The sequence below is a fragment of the Podarcis erhardii genome (assembly GCF_964252035.2).
Source record: "Podarcis erhardii genome assembly, chromosome: 3".
Taxonomy (NCBI): domain Eukaryota; kingdom Metazoa; phylum Chordata; class Lepidosauria; order Squamata; family Lacertidae; genus Podarcis; species Podarcis erhardii.
This window is the reverse complement of record NC_138507.1, coordinates 70,800,278-70,814,354: the sequence shown is the minus strand read 5'-3', so window position 1 is coordinate 70,814,354 and position 14,077 is coordinate 70,800,278. Positions and strand designations below refer to the sequence as shown.

Below are 14,077 nucleotides of genomic sequence, written 5' to 3'. Positions count from 1 at the left end.
GTCCATGGCAGAGTGAGGTTCCAAACCACACCACAAGTATTGCCTTCTAGCTGGAACTTAGGATTCAAGCAACAGGATCTGAGAACAAAGAGTTCTCCCACTTTGCTGATAAACCACATGGTACAGTCTGCCTGTTCCAGTTAAAATGTGGATCATCTGTGGGGACTGGGAGGTCTTAAGGAACCCAGTGCAATTTGCCACCACACCCATCCCAGCCCCTGTGACCATGTTGCAGTGATAGCAGTTGCACCTTGTGCAATTCTCCCTTCTATGCAACTTCTAAAGTTTCTAAAACATCATGGCCTGGCCTTAACAACCTAACCAAAACTGGATATGGCTCCAATGCATTATTTGGCATGGAATGCAATTTCTAGAACAAATTCTTATGTCTATGATCCAACTTAAAATGGAGTACTTTCAGATTCTTCATTGCCTGTTCCTAATATCCAAGGCAACGGCAAATAAGCACTTAAAACTGGATTATACAGATTGCTGTGCCCATTCAACACCACCATGACAACACCTGTGCAAAGTGTTCAAGATTAGGAAATATATTCCATTATTTTAACTGTGCCAAAAATTGAGTGCAAGGATCCATGTCCAAGTGCTCTGGCGTATGTTTGGCGTGTGGAGCAGGAATGGGCAACCTGTAGCCCTTCAGGTGACAAAGGGACTACAACTCCCATGACAGACCGTTGGCCCACATTGGCTGGGGCTGATGGGAACTGGAATCCAGCCATAGGTTCCCCAACTGTCACATCCAGGCTCTCATGGACAGTGTGTAACCTGCTGCTGTGCTCAAGAATTAGTGCAATGAAATTCAAGATCTTTCCAAGACTGCTACCCGACCCCTCCTTGTCACTTTAGCCTGGCAGCAGGACCAAAGACATCTGCAGCTGAACAACTGCTTTCTCCAACCCAGGCAACTCCAACTCCCATCATGCCTGACTATCAGCCATGTTGCCTGGGTTGATATTGCCTGCAGGTCTAGAGACCTGCAGGGTTTTCCACCCCGTTCTACCCCCCAAGTCCCTGCTCAGGGGAGAGAGAAAGCTCAGCCTTCACATGACTGCAGAGTCCCAACATTCACAACCTCCTCCCACTTGTAGATGGCTTGCAATTCTCTCCAGGAGTTCCTGAAACATAGTTTGAGGACAGCCCAAGAGCTGTAGCATTTGCTGTTCTTCAGCATGATAAGAGTAAAGCATAGCATGATCTGTGAATTAGGAAATGCCTGGTTCAAATCTAACCTCAACAGATGGACCATCATCTCTCAGAAACCTTGTCTGGCATATGAAATACTGCTGACCTACTATGCAGGGTTGTTGTGAGCACTTTGAAGGTTATGTGTTGCTACGTTTTGTTCCCTAGTTCTTCTCTCATTAGCCCCAGTTGTGGCCAAAAACATCTGGAGGGCACAAGGTTGGGGAAGGCCGCTCTTGTTGACTCCCAGAATACTGCAGCCCAAAGCTGAAGTGCAGGCCTGGCCCCAACACACAGCATTCCCCTTTCTCATTTCCAAAGCTGTACCACAAACATGGAAGTGCCCATCACCAAGGGAATGGTTAATAATGAAATGCACAGTCCTGGCATTCCTTTGTTCTCAGAGCAGTTCAGGCAGCTGAGTAACAGCCCAAACTGAACATGTAAGAACTTATTCAGTTTAAATGTTGCTGAAGACCAACCCTGGCCTAAAGAACCTCCAGAGCTTGTAAACTAGCAACTGTTTCCTTGTTTAGTCAACAATATATATGGGTCCCAATTCTGCAAGCTGCAGAGCATCACTGCACCAAAGCCAAAATCCTAGGCAGACTTACTTGGGGGGGTGAATCCTAGGGAAATCACTTAGCCTCTCCTCCAAGGGATGAAGCCCAAGTTGGGATACCAATACTGCTCACACTTAGCAAGTCTCACTGAACTTCCGAACGAAGCTCCCTTGGAGCAGGCTGCACAAACTGGGATAAGGTGTTTAGAAAGCTCGCCCGCAGTCCCTACTAGCTGATCCAGTCAAATATAACATCTCACTTGTTCTCTCCAGTGCTTTCAAGGCAAAAGCTGCCGCCAGTCGGGTAGAAAACACTGAGCTGGAAAAGTCTGGCTTGCGTCAGCTTGCTATGTTCCAGACTAAGTACGGCACACTTTGCAAAGAACATACTTTGCAGAAGCTGTGCGTGCTAGTATCTTAAAACCTTGCACAAGCCTGCGTGCGCTGAAGTGGCCTCTAGTCCAAAGAAGCGGACGCCGCAGTAACAGCACGCGGAGTGCAATGGAGATCGACGCCCACACAAGGATTGCAACCAGCCTAAATCCCGCGCAGCACAATCCTGCGCGGGCTTCCGCGCAAATAACCCCCAGCGTGTGCAATGGAGCAAGTGCGTCGAGGACTACAACTTTGCAGCGCCATCCCAACTAGGTCCAATTCAGTGGGTCTTGCAGCCACCCCCCAGGTAAATGGGGCTGGGATTCAAGGGGCCATGGGGGAATCCCTTGGGCGCAAACAGGCAAGCGAAAGAAGCGCGGCTTTCCTTACTAGCGCTCGGTCATCCTCCAGCTTCCCCCAGAAGATCATTGCGCCTGCTGGGCTCCCGCGACGGCATTCCCATATTCGTCCGGCTTTGGAAACCTCGGAGGACGGCGAGACGGCTCGCTCATGGCGCTCCCGAGCGGGAATGGAAGCAGCCGAGCGCCTTGCTTGCTCTGGGCGGCGTTGCGCAACTCTCCGCCTCCTTTCTTTGTGTAGGTCCCGGAGAGGGGCAGGAGAGACACCACCAGCAGGAGCTGCCTCCTTCCGCGTCGGGGACTGGCGGCGACGGAGGCTCCCCAAGCGGCTGGGTCTGGGCCGCAGGCGGCGGCGCTGAGCGCACGGAGACGGCCCACGAGGCGCGAGGAAACGGCCCGCCTCCCTGGCGAGCCTCTCCGGGCGCTGCAGCATCTCCGCGCCGACGGCTGCTCTGCGCGGCGGGGAGAGGGAGCAAGAGGACGCCGACGAAGGCTCGCCGCGAACGGCTGCCCTCTTCCGGGCGCCGCGGGCGTAGCCGGCTTGGCAAAGGGCCCCCGGGACCACCGGGGAAGATCAAAGGGAGCTTAATTAAAAGCAGCGTCCTGGGAATCGAGGCGCCTCTGTGGAGTGAGCCTCGCTAGGTGAGATTGGTCGGGAGCTGTACGGTAGCAGGTGTGGTTCCCTCCAGGTGTGGCTGGACTACAGTTCCCATCATCCCTCTCCGGTTAGGGTAGCTGGTGAAAGTCCGAACCCTCTGGAGGGCGCCCGCTTGCCGAGCCCTCCTCTGCTGGGGTGGGATTTCGGAGGGATGGGTCTTCCTCCTCCTCTTCCTTTTAATCTCCTAAGGAATTACTAGCCAGGCATTGTTTCTCAAACTTGGGTCCCCAGCTGTTGTGGAACTAGAACTCCCATCATTTTCCTACTAGCTAGGGGATGATGGGAGTTGTAGTCCCACAACAGCTGGGGACCCAGCTTTCAGCAAATCCCGGAACAGCAGAGTTCCACCTCTCTAATGAAATGGAGTGAAACTGCTCCAGGCCCCGGTAAGCTGGAATCACATGTAAAACATGGACTGGATCGGAACAGTACACAGGTGTGGTCTTGGGGCCTAGAAATTGAAAGTGACACCTACCCAGCTGGTCCCTTTCTGTCCCCTGCCTCTGGGTTAGCGGGAGCATTTTAAGCAGGGTCAGAGTTGGGGTCAGGAGACCAGGGGCAAGCTATGCTGGGCTTGGGGGCACCTACTGTGAGTTATTTTATTTAGAAAGATTTATAGACCACTTAATCATAAGCAGTGCACTTCATAAAATTATTCAGCTCTCCACATAATGAAATACACAGTGCCAACAGTTCATGTTCACTTGTCAAGCTGGCAACTCTGGCCTGCATTGTGTTAACATGTACATTTTCTCATGATTTTAAAAATAAAAACCAGTCCCTGTTGGTGTGCTTGTGAGTGATGGTGTACCATTAAACTAACTGAGTACTTGTGTTATTCTTAACCAATGGAGTGGGAGACACCCAATGTGATGCATTTGTGGGGTGCTGTCAAGGTGAACTGGTCATTGGCAGTTTAGTGGCTTTTGCACAGAAGAATAGCCAATCACATTCTGCCTTGCAGAAATCATCAGTGATGATGAGACAGCTATTCCACTGAATTGGCTCCGTGGAAAAGAACATTTTCTTGGCAAAACAGAGCTCTATTTTGCCTTTGCTCGCACACATCCCGCTCAGTTTTGCCTTCTGTTCTGGTGCCAGCCAAACCACTCCTCTCAGAAATCTCTCCTGCCAACTATACAAGCCTTCTGTTTGCATACTTCAGTGTTGCAGTGTGGCTTTCACATGAAAATGACTGCAGCTCAGAACTTTGAAAGTCTCCTGACTTACTGCATTGCAGTGACTCTTATCTATACCACAGACTTAAAACTGGTTTGATAGCCAGCTCTTCGTGCCCAGGGAAGCTGTAGTTCTTGTTGTGTATTGAGTCAAAGGATTTTATATCTGTATTATTATTGTCTGTATTTGCATTAGGGTAAAGTAACTGCCTTTTGGTTCCAGAGGGTACAGCTACTATTGGTTCATTTAAGCTGCTGTATTTGGATCCTCTGTCTTATTGGTTGCCTCCAAAAGGCAGGACTGTGATTGCCTGATATTGTTCCCTCCAAAATGTATCCTTTCTAGCTAGTTCCCTGTCCCTATAAATGTAGCTCTCCCCTCCTCAAGTTTCAGTCTTGTTGCGTTAATAAAGAAGTGTTACTAGAGAACTGTCTCCAGCATATTATGTCAAGAGAGCTGAAATCACAAACCCCACGTCACAACAGTTCTAACAGAGAATAGACAGCACTTTCACCAAAGTAAAGTTCCCAGGATTCTGTAGAGCAAGGATGGCTAACCCCCAGTTTGGGAGTATAATCCAGATCCCAAAACTCCACCAATTTTGGAGGCATCAGCAAAAAACAAAAACAATCTTACACCTCTGAGGTACGTGAAGACCCTCAGTTTGATGGGGAGGGAAATTGCCCTTCCTCAGTCATCACATCCATCACTGGAGGAGTGGAGAGAGAATGATAGCCCCACTTCTGACTTCACAGATCACTGAAGGGGGAGGGAGGCTATGTGTGTACGGGTGTGCATGTAAGAGTGTGGGGTGGCCGCAGACATTTATGGCCAGTTTCTCTGGGAAGAAGGAATGTTTAAACATCAGGAGGAGCTTTCTGATGCCAAGAGCTGTTTGGCAGTGGAATCAACCCACTCGGAAGATAGTGGGCTCTCTTTCATTTGAGGTTTTAAAGTGGAGGGTGGAAGGTCATCTGTCATGGATGCTTTAGTTGAGATTCCTGCATTGTGGGGGTTGGACTAGATGACCCTTCGTGCCCCTTCCAATTCTATGATTCTGTGAACTCTTTCCCCCCTCGAGAGTATTATAGCAGTAGCATAGAGATCAAAGACAGAATAAACTGCTATAGCAGTTTCCTCCAATCCTCACAGCCTGTTAATTTCTGTAAGAAGGCAACAGACCTACTATAATTATATCTCCTATTGCACAAATTGATGGGGAGTTTGGCTAGATGACCCTCAAGGTCCCTTCCAATTCTACAACTCTATGATGCTATGGTTAGGGGGGGAAGGGGGGGGAAATAAGGTTCTCCTAACAACTCTGAGCACCCTTGACAAACTACAGCTCCTAGGATTCTTTGGGGGGGAAGCTATGACTGTTTAAAGTGATATGATACTGCTTTAAATGTATTGTTACGGGTTTGTTGGTGATAGACTCCTATAATCCAGATCCAGTAAGTGTTAGAATTTAATCAAGGCTTGGGGTGTTAAATTGAGTGCCATACTACTCTAATAACTGGATCTAGAAAGTGTGAAATGCTAATTAACCAAGGCTAGGTTCACAGGGCTTTTGCTAGTCAGCACACACCACACAGATAAAGCCAGAGTTTAAAGATATTAGGAATTATGTCACCAAGAAGAAAGGCAGCAAGATGAAAAGCCAGAGAGTCAGAACACAGTGTTTGATGTCTGTCTGAATCTAAGTCTGCGGCTATGGGAGAAGCAAGAATCTTTGGGGTTTCTCTCTCTCTCTCTCTCTCTCTCTCTCTCTCTGTCTGTGTGTGTGTGTGTGTGTGTGTAAATAAACCACATATCATAAAGACACTACAGTTTCCCTTATGACTCATTTGCAAAAGGAAACACAGTCCCTGGATAAGCACCTGGCACCCCGGGGATCTCTCATTGCTCAAAGATCGGGGTAACATGCAACAATATTGTGCAGATTGAGCCTTAGTTGGATACAACCTATTGCAAGCTGCACTTCAGGTCCAACTGTGCTGGTCTGAAACAATAAGACCTACGGCTTTATTGAGTTGTGTGAGCATCAGAAACATAATCATTCTGCTTTGGTTTGGCTTCTAGCTTTCTGAATAAATTTACATGATTTTCTGTCTGAAAGCTTCTTAACAAGTCAGAATGGCAAATGTTGAAATTTGCCTGAAGCTTAGTTGGCTCCTCTTCCTTTCTTCCTTCCTTCCCTCCCTCCTTTCTCTCCACTGCATGGCAATGTTGTCCTACTGCTACTGCATTTGTATTTGGATATACAGGTGTGCATTAAATAATGAACTGCACCCGCAGAAGGTGGGCAGGTGGGCAGGATCTCAAGGGACTTGTTTTTGCATAGCTGATCATCAGGGCTTGCAATGATTACAGCAATTGGGAGGGGATTTCCTAGTTTGGGTAATAGCAGGTTATAACTATTGGCAACCTTGGTCAAGGCACCTCTTAGTGGTTCCCAGTTGAATGGCTAGGTCTCAAGAGAAAGTCATCTGAGGGAGGCAGTGTCTAGAAATCAGAAGAAACCCTCAAACCTAGAGCAACTTAAACAGTTGCAGTGTACTTTGGTCTCTAATTATAGCTTCCCATTTTAGGCTCCCCCAATCACTGGGGAGTGCTATCGATGTTGGCTTTAGAACTCTAAAGGTAATAATTGCCAAAGATGTGCTCCTGTCCTCCCCTATCCCATAAATGCTTGTATGATCCCTTCAAAAAGCAACCTTTTATATTTTGCCAGTCTGTCTCTTGCTAGGTATCTGCTCATGAAACTGGGAGAGAGGAGGAATGATATGTGGTTACAGAACTGATAAGGATTAAATGTGAAATGTGGCTGTCTCTTATCTGAGATGAAATAGTTGTTAAGGTACATGAAACAATAAGAAGGCAAGGAATTTGAGATGCATTTTAAGTCTAGCCTTTCCATTAAGTGGCATGAAGCAATCTCATTATGCAAAAGATTCTGAGAAGACAAGAGTGGGGAATGCCCTCTACTCCAGCATCTATATTTGTGTGGCATTAAAAAGCAGGGGAGGTTAGGGAAGCTTCATTTTGCCCAGGCATAGGCAAACTAGGCCCTCCAGATGTTTTGAGACTGCAGTTCCCATCATCCCTGACCACTGGTACTGTTAAGAAGTGTTAAGTGATACTGTTAAGTATCTGAAGAAGTGTGCATGCACACGAAAGCTCATACCAAGAACTGACTTAGTTGGTCTTTAAGGTGCTACTGGAAGGAATTTGTTTTGTTTTGACACTGGTACTGTTAGCTAGGGATGGTGGGAGTTGTAGTCCCAAAACATCTGGAGGGCCGAGTTTGCTTCTTTGTATCAGTTGCAAAGATGTCAGCTGATATTGCTTTAGAAGATTAATATTATGTGAACATTATATTTCAACATTCTTGCAATGTTTTAACTATATTATGTTATATTTATCACCTTTAAAAATATTGTGTCTGACTCTTTCCCTATCTAGGAAATCAGATTCAGGCATGGCTCATACAAACTGTAGATAAGGTCCACGGGCGTAGCTGGGGCGCAGCTCCCCCCCATCAAGTCAATAAATAAAAATAATTAACTGACCAATTGCATCACAGATGCCCCCCCCCCACATAAAGCCTGCCCCCCCTAAAATAAATCCTGGCTATGCTCATGAAAAGGTATTGAATTCTTTTTCCTGATCTACACCACTTCAGACTGCAGGTGGGGAGATCTTCTCCAAATAAAGTTCTCCCTACACATAGAAAACTAACAGTGAGACCAGGGTTCAAATTCCCACTCGGCCACGAAGCTCATGGGTGACTTTGGGCCAGTCGCTGCCTCTCAGTGTAACCTGCCTCACAGGGTTGTTATGGGGGGATTAAATGACATGAGGGAGAACCATGTATGCCACTTTGAGTTCATAGGAGAAAAAGAAGGGATAAAAGTGCAATAAATAAATAATATGTAACACATTTAGTCTTCACTTCAGTAACAGCCCACCTTCTCCACTTCAGAGGTTCTGCTTTTAATAAGAAGACTGTAAGAACAGGCCACATGCAAATCCTTGTTTTTACATGCCCTGCATTTAGCAAAGGAGTAATTATTCTAACAACAAATAGCAATTTGTCATGTGAGAGCTCTGAAGGATATGATGCAAATGTTACTCATAATTTATTAGCCCACGTATTATTAATTATGCACATGATAGCCCTTTTTAAAAAATTCTCTTGACCTTCTAGTGTTGCATGACTGAGGAGCTCAAAGTGTAACTCAAATATTTCATTTCCATCTCTTCTCTTTTCACAACCAAAATTGAGTTGGATAGCGTTGTTTTTTCCGTCGCATGAAATTGAATAAGATCAGCAAGACCGGTCAGCAATCAAAGTTAGAGAACAAAAGGTCAGATGAAACTGGCTTTCTTTGTTCTAATTTATACATCAAGTGGGCTGTTTCAGCTAAGTGGCAGACCCCCACACATATGAAAAGTTTAACCCACTTCTTCTAGTTGCTCAGTTTCTTCTGTATACTCAGACCAACAAAGTTCATCATTGAGAACACAAGGTGGAGGAAAAGGGGAAGCACCTAATATTCCTTATCAGAATTAATCTAAAGGTCTTTCTTTGGTTCCCCCCCCAACCCAGTTCCCACAAGGCAAATCAATTGACCCAAGGGAAGAATGTAGAAGATTATAACAATCTTTGGCAGGAAAGCAGCCTGATAAGCAGCAAGGACTCTCCGTAAGTTTATTTACAGAGAAAAACACATCCAGAGAATGGTCTTCCTGTCTGTTCTCATTAACAGTAGTTGCTCAAAACAAAATAAAAAAATTCCTTCCAGTAGCACCTTAAAGACCAACTAAGTTAGTTCTAGGTATGAGCTTTCGTGTGCATGCACACTTCTTCAGATACACTGAAACAGAAGTCACCAGACCCTTCTATATAGTGAGAAAGTGGGGAGGGGTATTACTCAGAAGGGTGGTGGGAATGGGTGATTGGCAGATAGCTGTGATGAGCCTGTTGACGACTCTTAACGACTGCAATAGGTCTTACAGGAAAAAGCAAGGGGTGAGAAGGTGAAAAATGGCTTTGTCATGTATAATGAGATAAGAATCCAATGTCTTTGTTCAGACCAGGTCTCTCCATGGTTTTAAGTTTGGTAATAAGTTGCAATTCAGCAGCTTCTCTTTCCAGTCTATTTCTGAAATTCCTTTGTAATAGAACAGCTACTTTGAGATCTTGTATAGAATGTCCTGGGAGATTGAAGTGTTCTCCTACTGGTTGCTCAGTAGTTGCTCAGTAGTTGCTCAGTCTGACTTATCATCCCTCCCCCAGCAGGAAGAACACCAAAATCCCACCTTTCTTCTCCTTCCCTTCTGTTGTTCTCTGAGCTTCTCCAGTACAGGGGCTGAACAGCTGGCCTGTCTCCTCCTCACTCCCAGAAGACACAGCCTCAGATTCTGGCTTATCTGCTAGTTGCCTGGCAACGCTTGGGCCAACTTCTAACTCTTCCTCTCCTTGGGAGCTAACAGCTTCTTCCCTGGGGAGGAGGGGGGGCAGACTGTCCTCTCTAAACTCTGACAAACAGCTCTCATCTGCAGCGTCGGCCCCTTTCTCGCTTAGCTCAGTTTCTGAGGCTGACTCTTCCACTGCGCTGTGGGGGGGGGCATGTTCCTGACATAGCTTTTTCACACAGTGTATGTTTGGACTCATATGCCATATACTGCATCCCAGTGACTTCGGGCACAATCCTAACCTCTGCTCTCTGCCAGTAGCGCTTTTTGGACTGGTGGGGCCACCACTGCATCCACAGCCCTGCTGTTCACAGTGGCTGTGGTGGGGAGTTGAGGGCAGCGGGAGAAGATTTGGCCTGATGCCATCACACAATGGCAGTGAGACCAGCTCAGGATGCAGCAAATAGTGAGACCAGTGATGGCTGGCTTAATCCATGCTCACCTAGCACAGAGTAACAGCGGTTTGGATCACTCTGCCAGTTCAGTGATGCACGTGATCAGATTTTAACAGTGCAAATATTGAATAGTAGTAAAAGCAAAAGAAAAGAGAATTAGACAGCCCAGCAACAGAACCACAAAGCCATATTATTAGTATATACTCAGGTCTGGCTTCACTATTAGACAGAATGAAGCAGGCACCTCAGGCAGCTGATTTTGAGTCTCATGCAAGAGCAGCAAATATTAAGTAATTTAATTTATCACCATTTTATTTTTACTGCCAGGGAGGTATGAAGGTACTTCAGGGATTTTCTGCATCAGGGCCAGAATAACTTGACTGACTTTTAATACTATGCACCATGAATGTGGGCGAGGGGGTGGGGACCATTTATTTTTCTACCTCCGGCAGGAAAAATTCTTAAGCCAACTTCTAAGTCTTCAGAAACCCAGGTTTATATATCAAAATGTAAAATGTAATTAATTTACCAATCCAGAAAACACAAATACGTTGTTACAGAAATATCTACAAATCAACATTTTACACCTAGAGCAATTATGTCTTCAAAAGTGAAACACAATTTTATTTCCCCTCACCTTCAGGCTAATCTTAATTGTCTGTCTAGAATACTGGAAAGGCTTTAAAACAAAAACAAAAAACAAAGCATGCAGCCTCCTAATTCTCAGCCTCCTAATTACTCTGGTTTTGTAGCTGTGATAGAATGTTTAGAAACTAAATGTTGGGTTTCCGAAACAACATTTGGACTAATCTAGTGCTTTCCCGGAACTTTTGTACTCATATTTGCATATGGTTCTCCCACTTCTCATTGGACATTTCCTAGTTTGGCCAGTGACCAGTTTTCCCTGCATCTGACCTTGTCTCTTCTCCATATCTGGGGATAGCCCCTCTGAAGCACATGAACTTTGCCCTTGAAGAGGCTTTCTCCATACATGATTTTGTGGCTGTCATCTTGGGACTTACCCTGACATTTAGGCAGTGCTTTTTTTCTAAAGAAAATGTTTAGGGGTACTCTAATTTTCTTACTCATATTGAAATAATGTTCCTCAATGAGGCCAAACTTAGATTCAGAAAATGTTTAGGGGTATGTGTACCCCCAGAAAAAAAGCATTGCATCTAGGGATATCACAGATTAAATAAATAATATGCATAAATATATTAGCTGACTGGCATGTCCATTTTAGAAGTTAGGTTACAATCACTTGAGCTTTTTGTGTGTGTGTGTGTGTGTGTGTGTGTGTGTGTCTTACAGCAAACACGATTCTGTGACATCCACACCGTACATAGCTCCCCGACAATCCTGGAAAAAGTAGTTTACCCCTCACAAAGCTACAATTTCTCAACTCCCTTAACAAACTATAGTTCCCGGGATTCTTTGAGAAAGTTGTGTACATTAAAGGTATGGTCTGGGTGTGACCTTTGACTGCTATTTGAAAGGTCCTCTGCAGCTGATTATATTTTAACCAATGTTCTAACTAAATTATCCCAACTCTGATTTATCTCAGATAAATATCCTCCTTTAGTCAAGCCTCAGAGGATAACAAACAAAAGAGGACAAACATGACTAGATAAACATTGTTCTAGGAGGAGATGGGATATAGGCAACATACAGAACAAGTGGGAAAGAAGAGCCCCACCTTTCTATTTACAAACCAAAGCATCCTTCAAATGCTGAGATCTGTATGTGTCTTTTACAGCCCCAGGTGAAAATGAGCATGATTGACACATAAGACACAAGCACCAAGAGGAGGGAGCAAAGAGGTAAACTCTCAACTTGGTTGTGCCTATAAAATGTACCAATTCAAGTCCAGCCTTGTGAATGACAGACTGAGCGCAAGGAGACCATGGAGTGCAGTGATCCAGTGTTTTATTATTGAGAAGAGTCAGGTGAATGGTTAGATGAAAAGCTGTCATGTGAAGCCATGTTTTATTTCAGGACCAAGTGGATAAGCTGCTATTGATAAAATTAGAATAGGAGAATACATAAGATACCACTTGAGAGGCGGTTGAAAATAATACACAGATAAGCTTTCCTAAGTCATATAACTAAATACCAGGTGCTTGGGAGCTTGAAGGCATCTAGTCCAGCATCCTCTTCTCACAGTGGCCAACCAGATGCCAGTGGGAAACCAGCAAGCAGGATCTGAGCACAAGAGCATCTCTCTCCTCCTATGGTTTCCAGCAACTGGTGTTCAGAAGCTCCCTCCAACTAAGGTAGCCATTGACAGCCTTCTCCTCCATGAATTTGTCTCATTCTCTTTTAAAGCTATCCAAGTCGGTGGCCATCACTGCCTTCTGGGAGACTTCCATAGTTTGACTATGTGAAGAAGAGAAGAAGAGGAGTTTGGATTTGATATCCCGCCTTTCACTCCCTTTAAGGAGTCTCAAAGTGGCTAACGTTCTCCTTTCCCTTCCTCCCCCACAACAAACACTCTGTGAGGTGAGTGGGGCTGAGAGACTTCAGAGAAGTGTGACTGGCCCAAGGTCACCCAGCAGCTGCATGTGGAGGAGCGGAGACGCGAACCCGGTTCCCCAGATTATGAGACTACCGCTCTTAACCACTACACCACACTGGCTGTGTGCTGTGTGAAGTACTTCCTTTTATCTGTTCTATTCCCCACCCCACCCCCAGCATTCAGTTTCATTTAATGTCCATGAGTCTTCGTATTCATTCACAAAGCCCTAAGCAACTTAGGTCCAGGGTAGGGACTACTTAAACCTTTAGCTCAGTGGTTTTCAACCAGGGTGCCTTGAATGGTGGTCAGGGGTGCAGCGGGCAACATTGGCCTCTGTCCCTCTTTTTCCCCCTTCCTCCTCTGATGCCCTCTCGTGTCTCTGCCTCCCAAAGGCCTGCACAGCTGTTTGTTGCAGCAGCCCTGGCTACAAGCTCTCCAGATGAATGGTGCCTCTGGGGGCAGCTCAGAGACCAGAGGCGGTGGCAGGGGCTGCCCAGAGGACTCCCAAGGAGAGGAGGCCGAGGGAACACTCCACAAGGGAAGGTGTTTGAAATAAGGTGTGAGACTGCCAGCTCTGCAGGCAAGAGGTGACATAACTGGGCTCCTGAGCCCCATAAGGGTGCCACAGAAATAATGTAGTTGGTCAAGGGAGCCATAGACTCAAAAAGGTTGAAAACCTCTGCCTTACCTTGATCACTAAGATCATCTGAGGGAGCACTGTTGGTTATCTCCCAAGTTGGCATGGCTCATCGGGCAATGCCAAGAAACTGAGTCTTTAGTGCAGCACTCAGACAACAGAGAACCTTGACACGCTTGCTAAAAACTTTTTTATACTGCCATGCTTAGTTTAGGCAATTAAGAAAGTATCTTTCTGTAATAGTTAGTTGATGGTCTGTAATTTTAATTTCCCCCACAGTTTTCACTGTATTGTTGCAATCCACTTTGGTACTTCTTTATGATACAACAGTGTGTAAATAAATAAAAATAAATTTGGCCTGGACTAGGCTTTCTCCCTGCCTGGTGGACCCTACCTGAACTGTGCATTTAGTCATTGGGGTTGAATTTGTGGAGAAGCTTTGAGCTGTTGTTGTTGGTTGTTTGGGGGAGGGGGTTGTAACCTAGAGGCATTCTGTGATGTGCTTCCATCCACTACTTAACAGGGAAAAAGACTAAAAATTCCAGAGCAAAAATTCATTTACATATACTGGGAAAGATCTTCTATCCTTTCTCTACATCTAACCAAACATATCTGTGTTATTTTGTAAGATCTTGAATTCAAGGTTATGTTTGAACGTTTTGAGTAGAAAGAGAGGCCTATGGCACCAAGAGAATGTTTAACTTGCTTTGGCT

At 45.6% G+C, this 14,077-nt stretch overlaps 1 protein-coding gene across 1 annotated transcript in view; it reads right to left on the bottom strand.

Moving 5' to 3' along the window:
- The window catches only part of MAP3K4 (mitogen-activated protein kinase kinase kinase 4), a 72,057-nt gene extending 69,145 nt beyond the window's left edge, over window positions 1-2,912 (bottom strand). The window contains exon 1 of the mRNA XM_081855163.1: window positions 2,531-2,912. The gene's annotated coding sequence lies outside the window, so the exon portion shown is untranslated. The remainder of the gene's footprint in view (window positions 1-2,530) is intronic.
- Between the last annotated feature and the right edge of the window lie 11,165 nt (window positions 2,913-14,077).